Here is a 10,299-nt window from a genome sequence, read left to right on the forward strand (position 1 = left end):
TATATAAATACATAAATATATTATATTATATATATATATATAATATATATATATAATATATATATATATATATATATTATAATAATTTATAATATAAATACAATTATTATCACCTGCCTTTTCGTCAGTCAATTCATCCGAACAAAAAAATAATCCAATTCAAAACTGAACTACATAAATATATTACCTTAGAAAATAACACCTCAAAATAAAAAAAAGACGCGAATAAGACTAAAACCGAACCCTTCTACTTACTTTCCCCCATCCGCTAGAATCGATCACTTCAGAGAGCCAATCTTCTGGCGTCGCATCAATCAAAGGCTGCCGGTCAAGCATGAGGGTCTTCGCCTTATCCTTGAGACCAGAGGCTTCGAGGTAAAGCCATTGATTATCGCTCCAGGCTGAGGGAGGTTCCAGGAGGCTTCCAGTTCCAAGGTGGAAATCTTGGTTGTTGGTGGTGGTTGGGTCTTCAGATGTTCAGAATTCTATTTTTTAGTAATGTTTTGTTTTTCTTTCTGTTGTGGCGGAGAATTTTAGGTTGTTATTAGATTCCTGTTCAGTGGATAGATTGAGGAAATATATTTTAATTAGTGTTTTGTTGCTGTTTCTGTTGTGGTAGAGAATTTTAGGTTGCTATTAGATTGTTGTGATGTGGGTAGGTAGATTAATAGTTACATATGTGTATATGCATATATATTACATACAATACATACATATGTATATGTATATGTATATATATATATATATATATATATATATATATATATATATATATATATATATATATATATATATATATATTTATATATAAAAGTCATATCACATTTCCGTGATTCATATACATATATCGAGCTACAATGTCCTTTAATATCTAATTCGCTCTACCTCGAAATTAATATATTTTCATATATGCTTAACCGAAGGGAAATTTTTTCTTGATAATAGACTTACCTGGACCAGGGCGCGAACCCATGGATCCTTTCAAATCCAGGAACGTCAGTGGTGGCGTAGTAGGTAAAAGCTTCACTGACGTTCCTGGAGTTGAAAGGATCCATGGGTTCGCGCCCTGTTCCAGGCAAGTCTATTATCGAGAAAAAATTCCCCTTCGGTTAAGCATATATGAAAATATATTAATTCCGAGGTAGAGCGAATTAGATATTAAAGGACATTGTCGCTCGACATATATATATATATATATATATATATATATATATAATATATATATATATATATATATATATATATATATATAGTATATATATATATATTATTACAATATTATATATATGAACACGTTTATATATTACATTAAACAAAAGGAATGGGTGGGTAGGTAGATTAATAGTTATATATGTGTATATATATTAGGCTTGTGCCTTGTATGATAAGGCGCCTATGAGGTAATGTTAGACTAGCGATAATCTTACGCTAAGTCGGTTGGTATTGCACTTCCATCTTCAATGGAGTGTCTGGGGGGTTTGTAGATCATTTACGAAGTCGGTATTATCTTGTTGGTTTATTACGACGATGTGTTAAACTCATGGTGAGGAGGTTTTCTTGTAGAAAACACTAAGTATAAAAAATTATATATTCTTCTGAAGTTTTGTTACATGGTGAAAGATCAGATATGATTGTACAAGTCTTCTAATAACGATAGCTTGATCGCTTCTGCCAATGATGATGGCTAATCCTATTCCTCTACATGATAAAGCTTAGGTAAAGAGGTACAGGTCTTCTAATGACGATAGTTAACTCTGTTCTGCTGTCTACCATCTCTGTTACAAGTTATGAAGGAGCAGACAGTAGTTCGAACATATGAACATACATACAAATGACATAGTTTCATACGAACACACAATCAAATGAGACATGCTACAGATCACGTAGGCCGTTTGAATCATAGGTCGGGGTAGTTGTCTCAAGCAGGGAGCTTGGACTGTTTCAAAACAAATGAATGACCACAGATGACGGCATGTCAACTTAGCCTACATACTTATTGTATACGTCATCTTTAGCGCTCTAGTCTGATCACATTCCTGCAAGCAATCTTTTATATATATGGACTAACATTCCATATTTTTTTATTATGTAAACACTTACATCAGCTCGGTCAGCTACCAAAACCAACCACTGAATATTACTCAAACTTGACTTGCATTTGACTTATAGGAGTGTGATACAGACACTATGTGAATAATATATATATAAGTAAATAAAAATTCATGGTATACATGAATGATTCAAGTAGTAAAATATAAAACAATGATATTGGTAAAATAATAGTGATCACGTGATATATAATGATACAGTTTTTTTCACTTCATCTCTTTAAGATACTTATGCTACAGGAAACACTAATGTACTCTGATAATTGCATAGAATGAAGATTAACATGATAAAAATCATATTTTAACTGATAAAAAATTTCATATATGAATTGATAAAATTATTAATGTTTATGCTGATTGATTCGTTGATTTTTATGCTAAATGTTATATATCTGATACATTAATCAATATACTAACTCATATAAACTGCAGATATTGGTAAGATAAAAGGTAACAGATTGATTATAGGCTACCTGACTTGTTTATACATACGTATATGGATTCATATAATTATGATTAATATATGTGCACTTTAAATAGATTCCTATTGCGTACACGCAAAGATATATTTAGATTCTGTTATTCATGATCATTTATATAAGAGATTCCTATTGCGTACACGCAAAGATATATTTCGACTCTGTTATTTATGATCATTTATATATAGGATACATGATACTTTATATATATAGGATACATGACCGAGGTTATACTACTTCACTTTTAACTAGCGTTCGAACAACTTTTCGTCCATTACACAGTTCCAGACAACCACCTATAGCCCAATGAAACGGCCTATTTTCACAGGGTTAAAACAAGGGGAAAATTTGCCTGGGCGGGTCCAACGTTCTATTTTTGCGCTCATACTTATTCTCTGCATCCTAAGCTACACGATTACGTTCGCGATAAATAAAAAAAACATCCCAGCACGAGTCCTTCGCCAGCAAAGTAGAGTTGAATATCCTTCGGGTCGTAATTGTCGGAAGTATGTCCCTTTCGTAGTCGATTCCGACAGCCGCCGGAGCGTTCCGCATTAAAACGAGATTAACGACGAGATACGGTGTCGGTCCCCCCCGAAGAAGTCCATGATGGTGCTTATTCCTTTCACATTGTAGGCGGTTGTTACTCGACTGCCGTCGTCCGCAGCGACGAACGATTTTTTGAAGTTGCGATGTGAACTCTCGTACTGCAGGATACTGTAACCAGGTTCCATTAATCAGCCTGCAAGTGAAATTATACTTGTCACAAGGGCAAAGTAAATTCAGACGACATCCAAATACAGGGGAGGGGAGAGAGCCATTTAGACCAGACTTAACCCACATGAATTCGCTGATATTTTGGAATTCAAAAGAGTCCGCTGTACAAACTTTTTATCCATGGCATTAACAATGAGTGAACCTATCCAGGTCTATGATGACTTGTAAAAATATCCATAATTATAAAAAAAAAATAGATATCATTACGAATCTCAAAGAAAATTCGATATTACTGGTAGTAGTACTGACAAAGAAGTGGAAAATGGAGCTATTTGTAAGATTGCCAGGCAACATAAGAGTCAAAGAGAAGATTAATCATGATTCTGTATTTCTCTATGCTAACTGAAATTAAGTTGTGATAAATCTGATCCTATGTGCCCTAACAAAAGTTTCATATTCAATATTCTCGCGCGCATCCTCTGAGGTTAATTTTAAAAACTTTATTAATAGTAGGAGATGCAACGAAAAAAAACCCACTATGTACTAATTTCTAAATAAACTTTGGGTTTTTCAAGAAAACGTGACATTTTCCCATGAATGTTTTACTTGAATTGTAATAGGCTAATGTTGCAAGTAAATATTTCACATATATATCTTTATACTTCTAAATGTCTATAAGGTTCAGAAAAATTAATTCATTTTGTTGTTTTAGAAATTCTATTTGCTTATTTTGCTATTATTTTTAAAATGATTGCAACTCCTTAGCTAAAGTTGCATTGCGCACACCGATAGACACTTGTACCTAACGTCTGCCATGCCCATGAGAAGTTCGGGCTAGGCAGTCCTTTCTCCAGTCAATCTGCTTTTGCAAGCGCGAGATGAAGCCTGTGTAAGCAGATTATTGAGGTTTAAAAGGAACAAATGCTGATACGGCAATGATGACGTCGTCACTTGGCAGGAGATTGCTCTCAGCCAGCTAAGAGTTACGTTACTTGCTGTAATAAATACGACTTTAGGATAAATTTTTTTTTTTTTTAATACTCGACCCACATGAGAAGAATGTCTGAAAAAAAAAAAAACAGTACCAAAATTGAACATATATTAGTTTCATGTTGGAAAATTGCATGATTATGTTAAATTAAATATTCCTTATTCAAACTAATGAAAAAGGTTTCCATACAAATTCTATATATATTATTAGCCCTGTATAAGATTCATATAGGATTATTCCATAGATAAGATTTTCACTTCTAGACTTCCTGACTTTAAAATCTCTTTTATTTTATTTTATTTATTTAGTTTATTTATTATTATTATTATTATTTTTTTTTTTTCATTGACTACGAATATAAATCACCGGGACAGCAATATGTCAGTAGGTTTTTGGATATGTGTTTGAACTTTTAGCTTATTTGTCATTACTAAAGCGTTAAGTTAGAGTTCAAATCTTTACGCATACATATTTGGATATTTAATGGTTACGTTTTGCTTATTGATTTTATCGTGATTCCTTTTTTATTATAAATTGTAACCCTTCCGACTTCTTACGGAGTGTATTATATTGACTCCACTTGTATCCATATTTATTTTATTTTTTCTTTTATATTATTTATTTATATATATTTTTTTTTATATGTATTCGATAAATTAATGGTTGGCTTGAATATGTGGAAAAGTGTTCTAGCGGCATACCGTATAAGGCTACTTGCGGCATCAATTCTATAGATACAAGATATAAATGATAAAGGCATTTAAAACCGCGAGAACCGCTATAATCCAGTTCGGATCCAATATCACGAGTTGTAACTCGTAAGGCATTGACACTTCCTATTTAATTATCCGTTATTCTACCAACCGATTGACTCTGGGTGATAAAATATATTATTGGTTTTCTTAATGGAAAGGAATTCACACCACGTGTATGGAGATTATTATTGATTTACACCACCCGAGTCAGATTATCATGTGTTGAATTCCATGTTTACTGATTTAGCACTCATAAATATTCCTTACGCACTCAATTGCGGTGTTTGTTTTTAGTGCTTATTATATATAACGTGTCAAGGAAACTATTAACACTAAGAAGTGTTTATTCCTCTGTCAGACTCGTAATTCTGTTAATAATTATACGTATATTCTTTCAAGGATTGATTTGGCACAGGATAGGCCCTTAACTGACAGGTGTCTTAGTGTGTCCATTGTTTTCATGACACGTGTTACAATCAGTATGTGCTTTTTATATCTGTAAGCATCGTAGGCCAGTAAAAACAGTGATTTGGCTTTCTGTGACATAGTAGGGAACCCTGGATGACGGAATGCAACCAGTTTATGACGATTGGTATGAAAGAGATTATTATTACTACCTGGTCGTTAGTCATCTGCTGTGTTCTTCGGGTTTTCCTCGTCACGGACCTACATATAATATTACATTTGATTACATTATTCTGATACACATACTTTAAATATACTTTTGCTTTAGGGTTTCTGCTCGAAGGGTTATTGTTTTTTTTGGCTTAGGCAAGCCCGCTGACCCTGTTTTCCGTTTTCGAAGTGTTTATTGTTTGGTGTTTATTGTTTTGCTTATCGCTGTTGACACTTGCTTGTTCAGTTTGTAACGTTCTGCGCTCCGACCCAGATATTCAATGCTCGCGATCTCTTGGGTTAAGGAATTTTCTTGTTTAGATACGGTTTTAACAATAGGCACGGATGTTTCTATATTATTTAGTCTAATTAATGGTTCTTTGCAGTATGGTGCGGGATTGCGGGATAATGCGTCAGCTATGATAATTGCTTTCCCAGGTAGATATCTTATCTTGGCTCCAAAGACCTGAATGATCATTTGTCACCGAGTTCCTTTTGGACTGTGATTAAAGCCTTTGAAAAACTCGGTAAAGGGACTCATGTTCAGTAAGGACTTTATCAGGATAGCCATAGATTATGAACTTAAAATGTACTAGTGTTAAAGATACCTAGCCCTTCCTTGCCTATTACTGCATATTTACTTTCAGAGGCTTTAGTTTACGTGAATAAAAAGCTATAGGGAAGAACTGTTTATCATATTACTGAAGTAATACCCTCTTACCCCTTGGTCTGAGGCGTCTGTTGCAATAAAAAAAATTCTTTATTTAAATCAGGGATTTTTAAGTTAGGTGAGCTGCATTTTCCGCTTTTAAGATATCGAACGCCTGTTGATGCTTTTCAGACCATAATAAATCTACGCTCTTCTTCGTAAGATCTGTTAAAGGAGCTGTTCAATGATTGGAAGAGTTACATATTTACAATACGATTGTAATACCCACTACAGCGCAAAAGTGCTGTATCCCCCCTTTTACGTTAATAAGTACCGGAAAGTTATGAATAGCCGACACCTTACCATGGACTACTTTTAAGACCTTGACTAGACACATAAAACCTAGATAAACATGTTCGGTTTTTAAAAACTCACATTTAGATATTTTACTCTGAGATTATTTGTCTTTGTCTCTGTAGCACTAGCTCTAGTTTATGTGAATGTACTTCTAAGGTATTAGAAAGGATTACAAGATCATCCATATAGGCATGTAGGTTATCCCCTAAAAGTCTCCAAAGACTATATTGTAATTGGGGCGCAACGTAAGCCGGAGGCATACGTAAAAAATTGATAATGTCCCCTGAGTGTGCTGAAAACGGAGTATGAGGTACAATCACTTAGGTAATGGTATCTGGTAAAAGCTTTTAAGTAAGTCCAAGCTGGTGAAAAATTTATTCTAACCTAACAGAGATAAGATGTCGTCGCTACATGGCACTGGAAACTATCGGGAGTCGTTTCCTTGTTTAAGCGACAGAAATCTACGCAGATACGCCAAGTCCGATCTTTTATGGCATGACGTTTTGAGGGAAAATTATATGGGCTATTTGATTTCCTAATGACTCCTATTACTAACATTTTTCAACTTCGTCATTTATCTCTATTTTGAAATTGCAGTGAGAGTCTATACGAAGGTACGTATATAGCTTTATGTTTGTCCTTAGACCGTATTTTGTGTTAAATTACATCCGTTTTTCCCAGAGATCACTCGCTAGTGGAGAAACTTCCTGGTATTCAGGTAAAAGATAAAAAAAAATTTCTGCTGAATCACCTCTGCTTGAATGACTTTACTGATATTACTTTAGATAGATTATCAGAGAGATTCATCCACGACTGGTTGGGCGGGATTAAAAGTTAGCAACAATAAAAGAAATGCGATATTTATAATGTATAGGTTTTTGTGGATTAACGATATTAACTTGTTTGCAGCGAGTCAACCGTGTCTAGGGCTTTGTTCGCGGAAATCGTTATATTTCAGAGTGTCGGGAAGGATTAAAATTTCATTTCCCAGCAAAGTCTTTTTACACGCACTAAGACATTCGAGGGTGCATGCTTCTCGAGATTTTGCATGCAAAGTGCGACTGCGGTTGTGGGAGAATTCTGTTGGGTCATTTGAAACAATGTTACGATTTATGAGACAAATGTATAGTTCCTTTATATAAGTTATTATTTGATTAACTGTCTCATTTTTTGTTCAAAACGGATTTTAATATGTTTGAAGGGTTTATAGGATTTCCCTTTGATAAACACGCCTTATTTTGCAGGCTGTAAGTAATATTTTGTATTACCCTTGATGAATCTTACAATTACACTAGATACAGATCAATGTTTTTTTATAACTATAGAGGTATCTGTAAGCGCTCGCTTATCCGGACTTCTCATTAGGGAAGTTCGAACAACAGACGGTGAGTCCGTAAATACAGGATATTACGTGTACTAAAGGAATAAACAAGATATTCTAATTTTTATTTTTACGGCGCGTACAGTCGGGCTTTATCCACCACTACTTATAATAACTTACGTATTAAAAAAAAATGAAAACCTGCTCTGATTACTTTATTACGGAATACGGTCGTGTGTTTCATAGGAAAAATCCTTTTTAATTCAAAAAGATATCGGTATGTATGAACCAAACATCGCTTTTCCCCACTCTGCTAGAGTCGCTTATTGTATGGAATTTGCTATGCTTTGACACTTCAGCAGTTTTTGACTGACCTTGACCGCTTGACTAGGTGACACAGTCACCGAGTTTGCTTGTTTGATTCTGAACGGGCTACTGTTTCTATTTTTTGTTTATTTTTGTAATATTAGGATCCTTCTCTTTATTACCATCGGCAAAGTATTGTGTGTTTTTAGCATTATGTTTGCTGGTTACGTATAAAGCAATGAATGACGAACTATTAGGAACTGAGCGATTACTAATAAGACAAGTTATCACTACTGCATTCCATATTAACTGTTTGTACTTCATTCTTTGCTAAAATTTGAAATAGTGAGGGATCCTGGTCAGCGCATTTAGCCTGATGAAAGTTTTTTACAGACATGTTATTCCTTGCAATCCAGCCATATTTTTTAAAGTTAAGTTGAGTCATTGAGGTTCGATATTTTATATAACTCAAAAACACTCAAGGCTAAAACTGCGATCGGGACTTTGCAAAGGAGCGTTTATTGTCATGACCCGAAATAGTGTTACCTCTAATTTATCTAGATTTGTACGGGTGTTTCCACTTGTTTTTGTGTGTTTTCTAATCACTATGGTGCTTAACGACCCTATCCGTGCATCTGTATAAATACAGACGTCCACTGCGTAAACGCATATTCACTGTTTAATATAATTTGTTACGTAAGGGATTAATAATCACCCAAAATGATAAAATTAACATAGTATATGATTATGATATTTCAGTAGAACTTCTGGAAACACACACTCAATGATAAAAAACTCGCAGTAGCGAAATCTCAATGATGTAGATAATTTCTGTAAAAAAGTAAGATTAAGAATGTCTCGTAACTTCAGCCACAGGAATAACGAAATTCGACCTGCAAAGGAAACACTCAAAGTTACTCCAAATGAATAAAAAATTGTACTTAGCTTTCTTTTGTGGGAAGTCACGGTGTTCCGATAACGACACACGGCCTTGGTGCCTCCTTCTCTATTTAGCGGATGACCTGGGTTTGGCTTCAGTTTCCCCCGTGCGCGTTGTTTCGATGATTCGAGCCCTTGAAAGATCCGATGCTGCAGACGCGTTCGGTTTGTTTCTTGGAGTGCCGGAAACGCTCACTAACGATGTTTTCTTGAATGATTCTAATGAGAGACGAAGCTTGCGTTGTCGTAGGAAAAAGGACACGTCGGTTTTGTTTCTTGAAGTTATTCACTAACGATGATACTAAGTTGCTTGAAGAATCTCTTGCTTTCGTCGTCGTTAAAAGAGTTCTTGTTGTTTTCTGAAGTCGCTCACTAACGATGATACTATGTTGCTTGAAGAATCTGCTGCTTCCGTCGTCGTTGACTTCTTATGATACATGATTATTATTCTGGTTTTTCTCGTAGGACGTTGTAGAGTTCTTCTGGTACGCTGGCCACCAATATTAGGGCTTGTGCCTTGTATGATAAGGCGCCCTATGAGGTAATGTTAGACTAGCGATAATCTTACGCTAAGTCGGTTGGTATTGCACTTCCATCTTCAATGGAGTGTCTCCCTGGGGGTTTGTAGATCATTTACGAAGTCGGTATATCTTGTTGGTTATTACGACGATGTGTTAAACTCATGGTGAGGAGGTTCTTGTAGAAACACTAAGTATAAAAAATTATATATTCTTCTGAAGTTTTACATGGTGAAGATCATATGATTGTACAAGTCTTCTAATAACGATAGCTTGATCGCTTCTGCCAATGATGATGGCTAATCCTATTCCTCTACATGATAAAGCTTAGGTAAAGAGGTACAGGTCTTCTAATGACGATAGCTAACTCTGTTCTGCTGTCTACCATCTCTGTTACAAGTTATGAAGGAGCAGACAGTAGTTCGAACATATGAACATACATACAAATGACATAGTTTTTCATACGAACACACAATCAAATGAGACACGCTACAGATCACGTAGGCCGTTTGAATCATAGGTCGGGGTAGTTGTCTCAAGCAGG

The sequence above is a fragment of the Macrobrachium nipponense genome, chromosome 33 (genome assembly GCF_015104395.2).
Source record: "Macrobrachium nipponense isolate FS-2020 chromosome 33, ASM1510439v2, whole genome shotgun sequence".
Classification (NCBI taxonomy): Eukaryota; Metazoa; Arthropoda; class Malacostraca; order Decapoda; family Palaemonidae; genus Macrobrachium; species Macrobrachium nipponense.